Raw genomic sequence first — 14,855 nt, 5'->3', positions numbered from 1 at the left:
GACTCTAAAACAAAATTATCGCATTAAGGGTACTACATTGATGTCAGTGGTGGCAGTGCTACTACAGAAAGGAAAGCATCTCAAAGCAGAGACAATAAATGGGAAAAATACTGCCCTTAGCATTCCGCATCCAAGATAGACCTTATCAATCAGTCAGCCACGGTTTCCACTTAGAGCCTGGATCTGGCCTTAAAACCATTCCTGCCGGAATGCTCCAGCCAACCACTGCCACTTAATTAAAGCTGGCATGCAAATGGATCTCTATCCTATGTCCCTGCATTAGAGTCAATGTCTTCTGTCTAGGCATTAGGGGAAATTCTTCCTCCTGCAATCCAGCAATAAGACACTCTCATGCCTAGCATAACACTTGAGTTCAATTGCTGGAGCTGGCAAAATCCTGGGAGAGACTGATTCAAAAATGAAGCAGATGCTTCATCTCCCTATTTTCTGTTTGGAGACTTTGTATGAGAACCCTGTTTCATCTTACTTTCTCCAGTTCCTCCTCTAGGGATACTGGATTAAGGGCCTCTTCCCCTTTCCTTTCCATGGGACTTCTGTGCTTTAAATTCCTGGACAAAATGTGTGGCCCTGGCCCCCAATTTCTGCTTTTCCTTCATTAATTATGTGACTCTTCCTCTTTCCTTAAACCAGAATCCTGCTTGCCCCTAAGAGCACTGTCCCCAGGGAGTACTTGGCAGTTATTGTCGAATTCTTCAAAGGCAAGAAAGGGAAAAAAAAACACAAGCTTATCCATCCCTGTCTCTTTTTTCACCTTGTGGTTTCTACTCACAATAAGCAGCCATAGAGGTTATCAAATGTCCCACTGTGCTTTGACAGTTATTCATCCATTAAAGCCTCTGATTGTCTGGCATAATTTCAGATTGTACTCCTTGATGAACATGGCTTCTCAACTGTTCACAGGCACTGGCTTGCTTTTATACCAGGACATGCTAATAAAGAGGGGAAACCCAGCGCATTCAAATAGCTCAGTGAAAGGTGAGCCAAGTAAATCAGAACGTGGGGGTGGGGGTGGGGGTAATACCCAGTATGTGCTACTGTGTGTTTGTTTTTTATTAAGAGAAAATAATATGCGTCATTGACCCCTCAATTTTTGCTAGAATCACAGGGAGATTTTTGCTTTGGATGAGGGCAATTTGTAGCCTGTAAAATACTTGGAAGAGCCCAAATCAAAAGAGCAGATCTCTTCAGTCTCCCGCTTTCATTTCAATGCCTTTCTCTGCCCAGAGTAATAATCAAGCTGCGTGCTCTGCAGCAAAACACATTTATCCAGCTTTATGTCTGAGTCTATGCCTTCAGAGGGGACTTTTCAGCTTGGATACAAGCAAACTGATTGCCTTCCTTCCAAGGTTCCTGCCCGGGAACGCCCACCAGAGGCTGCCTCTGCGCTAGTTACTGCGACAACCTGGCTGGATGGCGCCGAGATGCCCAGGAGGAGCCCGGGGACCTTGGCGAGCCTCCTCTGCTGAATGCCCTGTGCTGGAAAGAGGCCCAGACGAGAAAGCAGCCTGCAGACGCCGAGAGCCCAGAACTCCTACATTGGGGTAGGCTGCGATCCACTAGCAGAAAGGGTTAAGGGGATGCTGCGAGGGCGCAGAGAAGGCTCTCCACGCAGCGTGATCTGTGACTCAGCACAGATCAATGGCAGAGACCTTGGGTGAGAGTCTGGAAGCCCTGCCCCTGACACAGTTATCACGTCACTGTCACTTACGCTTCCGGACCTCATAGTTCTCTTTTAGAAAACGCTGGTTGCTAGATCTTTATTTTTTAAATTAATTATCATTTTTGCTTTAAGAACATTTTGAAAAAATAAGCACGAAAGAATATAATTGTGTACAAATCTTCCAGTCAGAAGCGACCATTGTTAACATTTTTTTCATTGTTAACACATTGTAATGTTTGCTTCAAGACCTGTTTTTAAAATATGAATGAAGTAAAGCAAGACACAATGGACTCCCCATATAGCTCCTCCCTCCCTGCTCCCTAGACCCGTTGCCTCCTCCAGTGGCAACTGCCTGAAAGAAATTAAAGCAAGTCGTTCTTCTAATCCACTTGAAGACTTTTACCTAAACATAAATAAAAGAGAGACTATACAATACTGGGGGTGCATTTTATAATTTGTATCTCATTGCACTTGTATTATGCATCTTTTTCTCCCTTCACGCTGTGATGTTTTATTCTGAGCTCACTTTAACCATTATTTGCCATTGGGTTAGGTGATTTGTAAGCCCCTTCCTGGTCTTAAGATCAAGCCCATGGTTCTTAAACTGCACATTAGAATCACCCAAGGCACATTAAAATGCAGAAACCCTGGCCCTGTTCTCAGAGAATCTAAGTTCATTGTCCTGGAGTTGAGCCCGGTCATTTGCCTTCAGATTCTGTGATGCCAGGAATAATGAATGGTGGGTGCCTGCTATGCCTCTCCTGATAGATGCAATTCTGCATCTTCCAACAGAATTATACCAATCAAAATGATTCTGCTAGTGACACTCCCCAGAGTTTCTCTCCTTTTATCTTACTGCTTAAAAAAAATAATGCTTATGGGCCCTAGCAATGCACAGGCAGGCCTCCATCTTTGTTCCCTGACAGAAATGGAGATGTTCCCAGTGGGAGGAATATCTGGGAGATGACCCATCAGGTATGGGAGAAAACCTGAGACAATGGAGTGTGAAAAGAACCTGAATTGCTCTCTCTTTTATCATGCTGCACGATGAAAGAGAAGAAACTACTGCTAGGTAATTCTGCAAAAAGTCTTCCATACACCCCTCCTCCCCCTTCACCAATTTTTATTTTTGCCAGGCTCAGCCTCCTCACAGAAAGGTATTTTTAAACTGCCACTTGAAGCTTCACTAGAGAGAGCAATCATGGAAACCTGGACCCTGCCCTCTAAGGGCCACTCTTTGGACAAATTGCAGACACCAAGGTGCCCTTGATGGTATTTTATAACTTTGTTCTTTCTCTTTTCGCCATTCTTTATGTTATCCACAAAGAAATTACCTGGAAAGAATGGCCAAATGAGCTGCAGTTTAACTTTCTGTACTGTAATACATTCAACAAACATTTACTGAGTGCTTATTAGGTACCAGCCACAGTGAAAGGTCTTGGGGATCCCATGGGACCAACAATCACAGGCTTTTCCTTCCAGTTTGGGATACAGGCCAATGAATATACAACTAAACAGTACATATAACTTATGCTACAGCAGAGGGAAGCACAGATTGCTCTGAAAAAACAAAGGAGGCTAGGCAGAGAGATAGTAACTGAGTCTTGGCATCTCAGGAGTATTTCCTAGAGCAATACAAACGTGAGTATACATAGGCTCACCTGAAAGGCTTATTAAAATGGCCCTCATCCCAGAGTTTCTGATTTGCATTTCTAACATGTTTTCAGATGATGTGATAATGCTGGCGTGAAGAAAACACTTTGAGAAATACTGTCCCAGAGGAACAAAGGTTACTCGGACCAGCATTATTGGCCTCACCTGGGGACTTGTTAGAAATATGGAAATTCAATTTCATCTCAGATGAACTAGTCAGGATCTACATCAATATCTCTAGGTGATGCCTATATACATTCAAGAGTGAGAAACACCTCTCTAAACCATGCTCCCCAAATTGACTGCACAACAGAATCATCTGGGCCCTTTTAAAAAACTACTAATGGCTGGGTTCCATACCCAGAGATCCTGGTTTAATTGGTATAGAGCATGAAAAACTCTCACAGGTGATACAGATGATTCTAATATACAGCAAATTTTGAGAAACACCGGCCTAAGCTAAATGTAGCCTGAGTAGGAGTTAGCCCCGCAATGAAAAGCAGGAAGAATGTTTATTACAAAAAGCAGAATGTGCAAAGGCTCACTGGCAGAAAGAGCAAAGTAGGTTCTGCGAATGGAAAGAACTTTGGTGAGCTCAGAGAATAGTGTTAGAGAAGAGAAGTGACAAACTTTGACAGAAGAGGGTTATAGAAGCCAGTGGTAGAAGACTCCAGAACCTGTCAAAGGTCTTTGAGTTTTCTTTCAGGAGTGGATGCACTCAGACTTACCTTTTAACAGTGATCTGTTTGTTGCCTGTGTGGGAATTTCTTGGACTATAAGGAAACATATATTATTGCTCTTACCAAAAATTGTTGCTTTCAGAAGACATTGTTTTTTAAACCAAAGATGGAAACAAAGCATAAGGGTAGGGACAAAGAAAAATAGTACTGATGGGTAGCAGACTGTGTTACCCCAATATGTGCTATTTTGGCATGAGGATTCTTTTGAGCAATTAGTAAGCAGAAGACACAAGAAAAGCCCTCTACCCTACTGCTATTTGTCTAAAAGCAGGACATAAATTTGTAAAAGCACCCTCTCCCCTCTCTACCAAGAAGAACAGAAATTAATCAACAGAGACAACTCCAGACACTTATCATCCCAGAAACAGCACCAAAGGTATTTACACAACAAACCTTACTAAAACTAGCCCTTATTCACCATTAGTCTCCCTATATATTGTTCTTCTCACAATTCACCACCCCTGAAAACTCAAAGTCCTATCTTTCCCCATCTCTAGAGATGCCATCCCCTTTGTTAAGATGTTACATAAGTCCAAGTTCTAACCACCCCTTTGATTTACTCATCCCCGAGTACACCATGTCTATGCACGATGCTTCTGTTTGTTTTTTCTTCCTAAGATGTCTTTTGTCAGTCTAACTTATGGGGTCCTGGCCAGAGAAGATAAAATAGGTAGAGGAGAAAGAGTTTTTTTTACATCCCCTATAGTACCAACCAATCTAGAAGTCCTAATTTTGCCACTTTGGCTTCCATCATTCAGTGTAACCAATATTTTCCTGAGCACTATTTATGAAGCCTCGTGCTGGTTCAGTGGGAGCAGAATCCAGATCTCTGATGCTCTCTCTTTGCAAAGAGTCACAAGGTGGGAATTTCAGACAAGCAACTGATTTTTTTCCAAAAAGCATTAGTTTGACTCTGGTTGAAGATTAGACAGTGCTGGTAAATGGGAGGATTCTGTGCCATCCAACTCCACTTCAGCCCTCAGCTAACCCATCAAATGGCTTCATTCATACTGCAGCTGCAAGGTTCCTGAGGTCATGCCAGTGGGCACCAGGAATGCAAACGAGGGCTCAGTCTTGGCTTCTGACACCCTGTGAGCTTTAAGGAAGAACAAGTAGGCATTTGTTAAGAGAAGGCCCACAAAGACACCACAGGAGAGGAGATTGAATGTCCCATGGGATTCCAGGCCAAATGCAAAAAGCAATTGTAATCTCTGCCACAGCAGCTTGTCTGACCTCACTGGCTCACTGGTTGTGGAGGCAGCTGATGGGCCAGCGACAGAAACTATTCTCCTGAGCCATCATTTCCTCAATAAGAGGGATGGGAAACTGAAATTAACTACCACTGCACATTCTCTTTAAAGTTTATCATACGTAGAAATGTCTAATCCCTCTACATATTTCTTATTGTGGAATGCGTTTAACTATTCAACTCATCCTTTTTCAGGATAAAAATGTTTAAAAATCATAGTCTCAGAAGAACCCTGGTGAAACATAGCCTGAGATAAAGGATGCCTCCAGCAACTTTCTGGGCTACTACTTTACCAGGTGTCCTCTAACATTTATTGTACATACATAATGCTCCCATTTACCTAAAACTTTAAATATTTTTCATATCCTTTCATGTGCTTGAAAATGCCTATTTCCCAATGTTTCTCAAGATTGAGTTGGCAGTTCAAACTATCTTCCAAATAATCAACACTTGATCTTTCTTATATTCTAAGATTGTCAAGCATAAACAGAGTCTGCAAGGGAGGAAACATGATTAGTTGGTGGAGCTCTTCCCATAAATGTCACAGGGTGAGAAAGGGCAGATAGGTGTATCATCTATGTTCAGATGGCATCCCATGGAGAGCAAAGGCAGAGCTGCTTTAATTCACTGTGCAAGTTATACTGTCTGTCAAGATGTCAGAGGGGTGAGAAAATGAAGTTGTGAGTTGATAGGGTAAATATATTAAAAGAAAAGGATATACTAGATTCAAGAGAATGTTACTACAAAGATTTGTTTCAGAGGAAATTTGTTCAGAAAATACAGGCACCAAATTTTGGTGCTCTTGGTTCAAAAGGCAATGAGGAAAAAAAAAACATTTTTTCTTATTGCACAGGGCACATGGTGGGTGAAAATTCGGGTTACCAGATGAAGTTTATATCAAGGAATTAGCAAGATAGTCAAGAGAGTTACAGGAAAGTTATGAGGCACCAAACATCTTATAGAAAAAAAATACTGTAAGGACCACTTAAATGGTTGCCTGATAATGAGAAAAAGTTGCTTCTTTTCTAAACTACATCTTTCCTGGGTTAGTAGCAGCAGTGGGAAGAGGTTATCACTGTGATGTATTAAGGGCAGTGTAATATTGTGTATTTCCATGAACATGATAATTCTGAGTCAGAAAATTTAGAGGAACAGCTGGTTCTATGAGCAATTTGACCAGAGAGTGACCAGGGCATGGATCTCAAGAATACTTAGGAGTTCTCTATAACTGGCTTCAGATTCCTACCGTGGTTTTACTCCTGGGGCCATTATTAGTTCATTGGATTTACAAAGTGCTTTCAGTTTATCAAGCACCTCTGTATACCTCTCCATATTTGGACCTCATCACTATGTAATGCATAGGCAGGAGGGATTTTAATCTGTGTTTTATAGATGAGGACATTGAAGCTGAACAACATTGACTCTTGCTCAAGGTCCTAGAGCTAAGACTTAAGTTCTATCTTTCAATTCCTCTTTCCATTGTGCTGCTGGACAGATAGGCAAGACATGGTGGCTAGCTAAGGAAGGATAGAACTAGGAGTGCTTTTTAGTGCCCTCAGCATGATGACTTGTATAGGCTTAACAAGATTATATAGCTAGAGAGCAAAAGACATCAGGCCAAGAAGGGCAAAATTTAAAAGATGTATGTTTCATATGGAGGTGACTATTTATTTTAGACAAAAGATGGAGAAGATCAGGAAATTTCAACAGAGACATGGGGTCCAGGATTGTGTGTGTACATAAAGCAAATGGACAAAAAACAAAAACAAAACAAAAACAAACAAACAAACAAAAAAACACCATAGATTCTAGACTAGGGACTATCTTAAAGAACGATCTGTAGACTGTACCCAACAGGTACCACTAAAGGCTCAATGTCCATTATGTCATTTAGTAAAGTGTGATCTGAGGGTTGCACTTCACTGTTTCTTCTCAGAGGAATTGACTTTCATCAAAGTATTTATTTAGCAAACTAAGGCATGTAATTTAACTGTCGTTAATTTATTGACCTTACTTCTCCTGCTTACTTTACTAATGCAGTGTGAAGGAAATTGGGACTCACTAGTAACTAGAAAAAGTGGGTTCAAGCCACAGCCCAAGTAGGTCTGTATCACAACTCCTCTATGACCTTCAGTCTCTTGGGATTTGGTTCAGTTACATGGAAACTGAGAAAGACTTAAAATATATCTTTCTCTTTTTTAATATGAGTTTAAAATTTATTTTAGTGTTTATTCTTTATCTTTTTATTTTTTAAAATAGTTTGTTGTCAAATTGGTTTCCATGTAACACCCACTGCTCTTCCCCACAAGTGCCCTCCTCCATTACCACCCCCCATTCCCCCTCCCCCTCCTTCTTCAACCTTCAGTTTGTTTTCAGTATTCAATAGTCTCTCAAGCACTGCAAAGGAAACAATCAAGGAAACTAATAGGCAACCGATGGAATGGGAAAAGATAGTTGCAAATGACATATCAGATAAAGACTTAGTATCCAAAATCTATAAGGAACTCACCAAACTCCACTCCCAAAAAACAAATAACCCAGTGAAGAAATGGGCAGAAGACATAAACAGACACTTCTCCAAAAAGGACATCCAGATGGCCTACAGGCACATGAAATGATGCTCAGCATCACTCATCATCAGGGAAATACAAATCAGAACCACACTGAGATACCACCTCATGCCAGTCAGAGTGGCTAAAATGAACAAATCAAGAGACTATAGATGCTGGTGAGGATGTGGATAAACAGGCACCCTCCTACATTGTTGGTGGGAATGTAAACTGATGCAGTTGCTCTGGAAAACAGTACGGAGGTTCCTCAAAAAACTATCAATAGAACTCCCCTATTACCCAGCAATAGCACTGCTAAGGATTTACCCAAGGAATACAGAAGTGCTGATGCATAGGAGCACATGTACCCCAATGTTCATAGCAGCAATGTCAACAATAGCCAAATCGTGGAAAGAGCCTAGATGTCCATTACCTGATGAATGGATCAAGAAGATGTGGTATATATAAACAATGGAGTATTACATGACAATGAGAAAGAATGAAATCTGGGCATTTGTAGCAAAGTGGATGGACCTCGAGGGTGTCATGCCAAGCGAAATTAAGTCAGGCGAAGGACAGATACCATATGTTTGCACTCATAGTTCTAACAGGAGAAACTTCACAGAGGTCCATAGGGAGGGGAAGGTGGCAAGAGAGTTGAGGAGGGAGGGACACAAAATCTGAAATATATCTTTCTTAATTCTAACATTTTGTCAGCTTTGGTAGAACAACATACAGAAAATGGTTCTCTTTGGTCCCTCCAGTATCTGACCTTTCAAAGTTATTTCATCAATATATGTGCTCCCATTTTGTCCAGTCAGGGGAGCCTAGGCATATGCAGAAAAAACTCCATGTCCTGATGTCCCCACAGTTCTGTTAGGGAAAGTACTTTGATTTTCATTTCTACTTTGTAAGAAACTGCTCAGGTCTGCTTCTTTCCCTTCTCCTCAGCCTTCCACTGACAGTAACTGCTGTAAGTTCATTATTCTTCAGATAATCAGTGAAGCCCTTTAGGCTCTTTTCTGGAATCTTATTTTTGGCTTCTTGAAGGCCGTGACCTGATATCAAAAAAAAGGAATATATTGGAGATTATTTTCTACGACTTTAGCTAGTTTGTTTGCTAACAATTCACTTTTTATACAAATCAGAGTGCATACAATAGCATTTTGTGCATGGAATAAGAAGGAAAGTGGAGTTTAATTAATGCACTAAGAATTGTACATTGAGGTAGCCCATGGTTATGTGGAATGCACGAGAAAGTCATCCTCATGTCTCTTTCAGTGGAAAAACAGTCTCCTAACAAATGGTATTATCCATGATTATCTCTAAAGGTGAGGATTTCAGGCCAGGAAGGAAAGAGGAGTGGTTTGGGGAGGGGAAGGCAGTATGACCCACCAGTGAGTCAGGATGTTCTAAGCAAGATGGTTCTAGCAAAACTGGGTCCTATTTGAAGCAATATGGCTGAACTACTTATTCATAAGGCAGGTTCTTATTTTTATCATCTCTAATATATTTTCTGGCTAGGAGTGGGGGCATGGCTGAGTTGATAAAATAAGTAGTCTCATGAATTTTATGTGTGAGTGTACACAAAACTATAATGATATGATTGCATCTGGAACACAAATATTTATGAATGCTAATAAAACTAAGACTCTGAGCTTATAACCCCAAATAGGTACTCATATTTATAATAACCTACAGTTAAACATATGGTTAGATCAAGTAAGATGTGTAAAATTAATGACTGGCTACTGTATTCTGCCAAACTGCATCCAGGTCCTGAAAATAAATAGTTCTTGATTTTTTTCACTGAGTGGCCTAAGAGTGTCCCTATAAGTTAAATGAGAAATTTCCACTAGCCCCAAAGCATCTCTGATTTCTCACGCACAGAATTTGTGTCAAGTAAATATGCTTAGCTCCACATGAAGACAGTGAAAAAAAGACTTTGGATTTTACTTTGGATTTGCTTTTGTATAGGTACGCAAAATGGAACGTTACTTGTTCCCTCTACTTTGTAGAAACACTCCAAGAACTCATTCACAGTGTCATTTGCTAAGCAGCCATGTTGTTGAAGAGCTGAGATTTTCACAGAAAAGCAACTGCTTAATTGATACAGAGTCATAATGAGTTAAGGGTAAGCTGGCCTATAAGGGGTGACACAGGCCTCTTCAGACAGGCTCTGTGGTTACAAACGTGTTTGAAAAGTCTTGCAGTGAAAGTGGCAATCCCCTTGTCTGACATACAGGTAGCTAAAATTAGTGTTAAGGGAATTAAACCAATGGTACACTTACATGGTAGTGGTTGGGTGTTAGCCAACAAGGGATATTAACTGATGTCAGAAACTCAATGAATATTCTTTTGATCTAAACTGATCCAAGTCAAGTTTGATTTTCAGATCTCCAAGTTCCTCTTTTCTGCTTCACATTCAAAAGGAGCCTGTTCTCTTTTTCACTGTTGGATGAAACCCCTCAAGATGCCAGCTCACTGAACTGATAAAACTGCCCTTGCCAACAGCACTGTGGGGAAATGAAGAATTCTGTGAAGCCAGTTTTCTCCTTTTGATGGCCTGGAAGGCCCCCTGAAATCTAGTCTCCTCATCTGATAGCATGCTCTGCCTGGCCTGTGCCAGTCATTATACCTTCCTTTAACTTCTGGAATGCTCTTCACCTTCTCTTGCCTATGAATCTTTGCACATACTGTTCTTCTTCCTGGATCACTTCTTTCCTCAAATAATTTCTTGTTAAACCAAACCTAACTCATTCTTAAATATATAGTATTTCACTGAGGACGTTATTCTTGATACTCCTATCCCCACAACATGCTGGTTACATAGTTTACTATGTAGTTATATGTAGACTTTCATCACAATGACAATGACTTGTTCAATAGCATGTGTATCCCTCTGGAGGATAAGCTTCCGAGTACTGGAACTGAATCTTTTATGTTTATTTTTGTATCCTTGGCACTTATCTCAGGACCTGTAACATAGTAAACTCAACAAATAATTGTTGAATGAATTAATAAATGAGAATGAGTGAGAGAAGAAATATATGGTTTGTTCCAATGGGCCTATTCTTTTCAAAGCATAGTTTGAAAAGATGTCAATTGTGCAAGTGTGGCGACCTCATCAGGTTTAATAGAAACAGACATTTGCCTAGGAGTCCATGAACTTTCTGACTAAGAACATTTTATTTAATGGTTATTATACTGTACCTACCTGAATAAGCTTCATCGTCATTGGGGCTATCAGTATCACGTTGAATATCTATTTCAAACTATAATGTGAGTCTGACATCTACTGGTCATATGGAGTAGTACTGTGAATCCTATGACAAGATATTTTTATTTTCTCTGGAATCTTCTGGATTGTGAAAGCTAGGAAGGGCTTAGATATTAACACATCCAATCATTTCATTTTTCCAAAGGGAAAACCATTTCTCATGATGTGTATATGACCCCCAGGGCTATACAGTTAGTTAGTGGAAGGACTCAAACACTAACCTAACCTTCCTGACAAAATCAGACGTTTTTTGTTCTTATTCTTAATCAGAATTCTAGATGGTAACAATTACATCTGGTCAACAATGTGTACTTTTTCCAAAAGGAAATGGAATAAATCATACTTGTTCCAGACTGTATACCAGGAATCTCTTACCCCTTAAAGCTCCTTACATCCCAGAAAGCAAAGAACTTTATTTTCTGCTTCCTGTCTAGGTATTTTCTGGATCTAAAGACAGCTGTATGGGATCATGTGGGAAAGACTAGACTTACAAAACTTGGAATTGCACCCCAAAAAGTTAGGCAAATAAATGGTGCAGGATGTGATTGCATGCCAATGGATTGCATGCCATCAGCAAGTCTCCAAGGGATTAGAAACACACCACAGGTTTGTGTTCTGATAAGCTGTGATCTTTAATGGAAAAACTGACAAACCATAACTGAAAGAGCTAGGAAGTGCTATCCTAATCAGAATAGATAGGATTGGTGTAAAACCTCCCAGAAATGCCTCCTCTGTGTACCTGGCAGAATTGGCTACAGAAGCACTAGTTTTTCCAATGTATACACATTTTTATTTTTTTAGCTACCCCATGGGACTGGATTTAACCATAGTCATCTTTTTATTAAAGTATGGTTTGCAAAGAAACATGCTTCTTAACTTTCCTGGGATCAATGCAGAATCATAACAAACCAAAGAACTCAGTACCTGCCAGAAGAATTTTGTCTTTCCCTAACAATTCTCAGAACTGAGTGCTTCAGGGACTGGGCTTCTGAAAGGAAAAAAGGTGTGGCTGTCTGGAAGTTCTTACTGGGTATTTCATAAAATTTCCCTGGAACTCTTAGACTCTGAACATACTTTTTAAAATCTTCCTTACTCAAGATAGTACCACCAACTAATGAACATGTTCAGGCTGGTCATTTTGTCCCATTAAGTTGGACAAGTAACACCTTTACTTCATATCCTTAGGACAAACCTGATACTGAAAATATAACAGCGTTCTGAATGGGTTAAGGGCTGACCAATTGAGGTACTATTTTCGTCCATTCAGGGTTGGACCAACAACAGAAAACCTTCCCTTTGGGAGGAAAAATAACAAGGAAAATGTCAATATTCATTCAATTAGTTCTTTCTAATGACAGTCTCTCCTCCAGTTTCAACCACAAGTGTGGGGAATGACACTCACCATCCTCCAGACATGATCTGGAATGCCCTTAGTTAGATCTGAATTCCTGTGCAACCTTTCCATCTCAACACAGTACCCATGGGCAAAGGCAGTGGCACTGCCCTGATGGCACAATTATAGAGCACCGCATTGAGGTACTGGAGACTTTTGCTTTTTGGAGAAGGATAGGAGAATGTTTATTCAGATTTTCAATATATGATTTATGGGAAGACCAAGAGGTGCACTTGAGTTTCCAAGGCGGGTGAAGTTTCTTATGACTTGGCCATTACCACTATTCATAGTTCTCAGACTCTCTGGACTCCAAATTATGCTCGGAATTCTCTGATAGTCTAGAAACACTGCTCAATGTAAGTGACAATCCTCCCCTTACGATACCCTTGAAGGGAATAACAGCTCCCCTCCCATCCACCATACCTTCTCTGATTTATAGGAAAGGGTTTAGACAACAAGCGCTCCTGATTCTAATGGAAGTTCAGCCCTCTCATCGTTCCACATTTGTCAATATATTTCCTTTTATTTCCACCTATTCCTACATTAGCTACATTTATTCAAAATTCATTTTCATCTCTTCCTTGACTCACCCTTTTATTTCATACTCAACAATCAAGATCGAAGAGTCCAAAGTAGCCTTGCAAATCTATTCTGAGGTACCAGGATCAAAAATATTATTAATTGGCCTTAATCCCTCTTCCTGGCCCTACATGTAGGATATGAGAGTAGTGGAATTGTTGTGCTGAAAATAACATAAACACTACATATACATTTGAGAATTTTCATATTTATCCAAAAATTTCTGCCTAATTCAGACTTACCTTAAATGATTTTAAAATAAGTTAATATCTTGAATTCGTTCATATGAACAACTGGATATAGTTGTTTTCAAAATAAAAATAGTCAGGGAACACCTGGGTGGTTCAGTCAGTTAAGTGTCCAGCTTTGACTCAGGACATGTTCTAGTGGTTCTTGAGTTCAAGCCCCACCGTGGGTTTGGTGCTGTCAGCTAAGAACCTGGAGCCTGCTTCAGATTCTGTGACTACCTCTCTCTCTGCACCTCCCCTGCTCACACTGTGTCTCTCCCTGTCTTTCAAAAATAAATTAAAGCTTAAAAAAAAAAAAAACAATAACAGTATGTAATAATGCTTATTTTTTATTTTTTAATTGTTTATGCTTTTATTTGATAAGATAACCCCACATGTCACAGTTATGACATACAATTCGAGATAACACTAGCTTTCTAAAGCTAGAAACAAACTAACTTTAGGGTATTTTTTCTGATATACAAGTTTTGATTATAATAAATATTTCTTTTTTATGAGTATAATTTATTGTCAAACTGGCTTAGATAAAACACCCAGACTCATCCCAACAGTGCTTGAAAGTGTGCACGTGGTTTCATGTCTGCCACTTCTGAACTAGGAGACCCGTGCAAGTTATTTAGCCCCTCTAAAACCTGGTTTCTTAATTTATAAAATACATATAACAATAATACTTGCCTATCAGATTGTTAGGATTATTAGATAATACACAAAATGCACTTAGCATAGTAGCTTGGGCATTGTACACTCTGTATTTTTTAATATATAAAACCATCACTTCATAAGGCAGGCATTTCAACACTAACTATCTGATACACTATCCTGATAACTCCTTAATTAGGTATTTTGTTCCCATTTTGGAGAATATTGTCTCTCTTCCAAAAATATAACTTTCTACACAGCTTTTTCATGAAGAATTTGCTCAACCACACCCCAAATTCCAGAGGCAAGGGCACCACCCTCCTTCTTCTACACTGTTGTTCCTGCACCTTCTTGTAAAAAAGCCCTGCTCCATCAAGGTTTAAGTTTTTAGCTCTAACATCCTCTACCCTTCTTTGTCACTATTATCTTCTATCTCTCTATCCAGATCCTAATATCAACATCATGAAAAACATTTATATTAATACCAAACATCTTGGCTTCTGGCTTTCTTACATTTTTCATCTCTAGTCACCTTCTCCACCACTCCCAAAGTTGGTTGTGTGTTTTCATTACCACTCTCTGGACCTTATTATTGCCCAGAAAAGTTCTACCATCAAAATCAAGAACTTAGATGTCTCACAACTCTTACTCTTTCAGGTGGCTCATTCAGTTATTTCTGTTAAACCAACTCTGAATGCATTTTACCACCCTTACAATTTCTCACTTATCTGGGTACTCCTTATTTCTCTTCTTTCTCTATCCTACTGATATTCAACATTCTGTTATTTCCACCACCTTCCTATTCATTTACTTGATTGTTTTCCTCAACTTCTTTTTTTTTTTT

Source organism: Suricata suricatta, chromosome 2 (genome assembly GCF_006229205.1).
Source record: "Suricata suricatta isolate VVHF042 chromosome 2, meerkat_22Aug2017_6uvM2_HiC, whole genome shotgun sequence".
Classification (NCBI taxonomy): Eukaryota; Metazoa; Chordata; class Mammalia; order Carnivora; family Herpestidae; genus Suricata; species Suricata suricatta.
Note: the sequence above shows the minus strand (reverse complement) of the source record.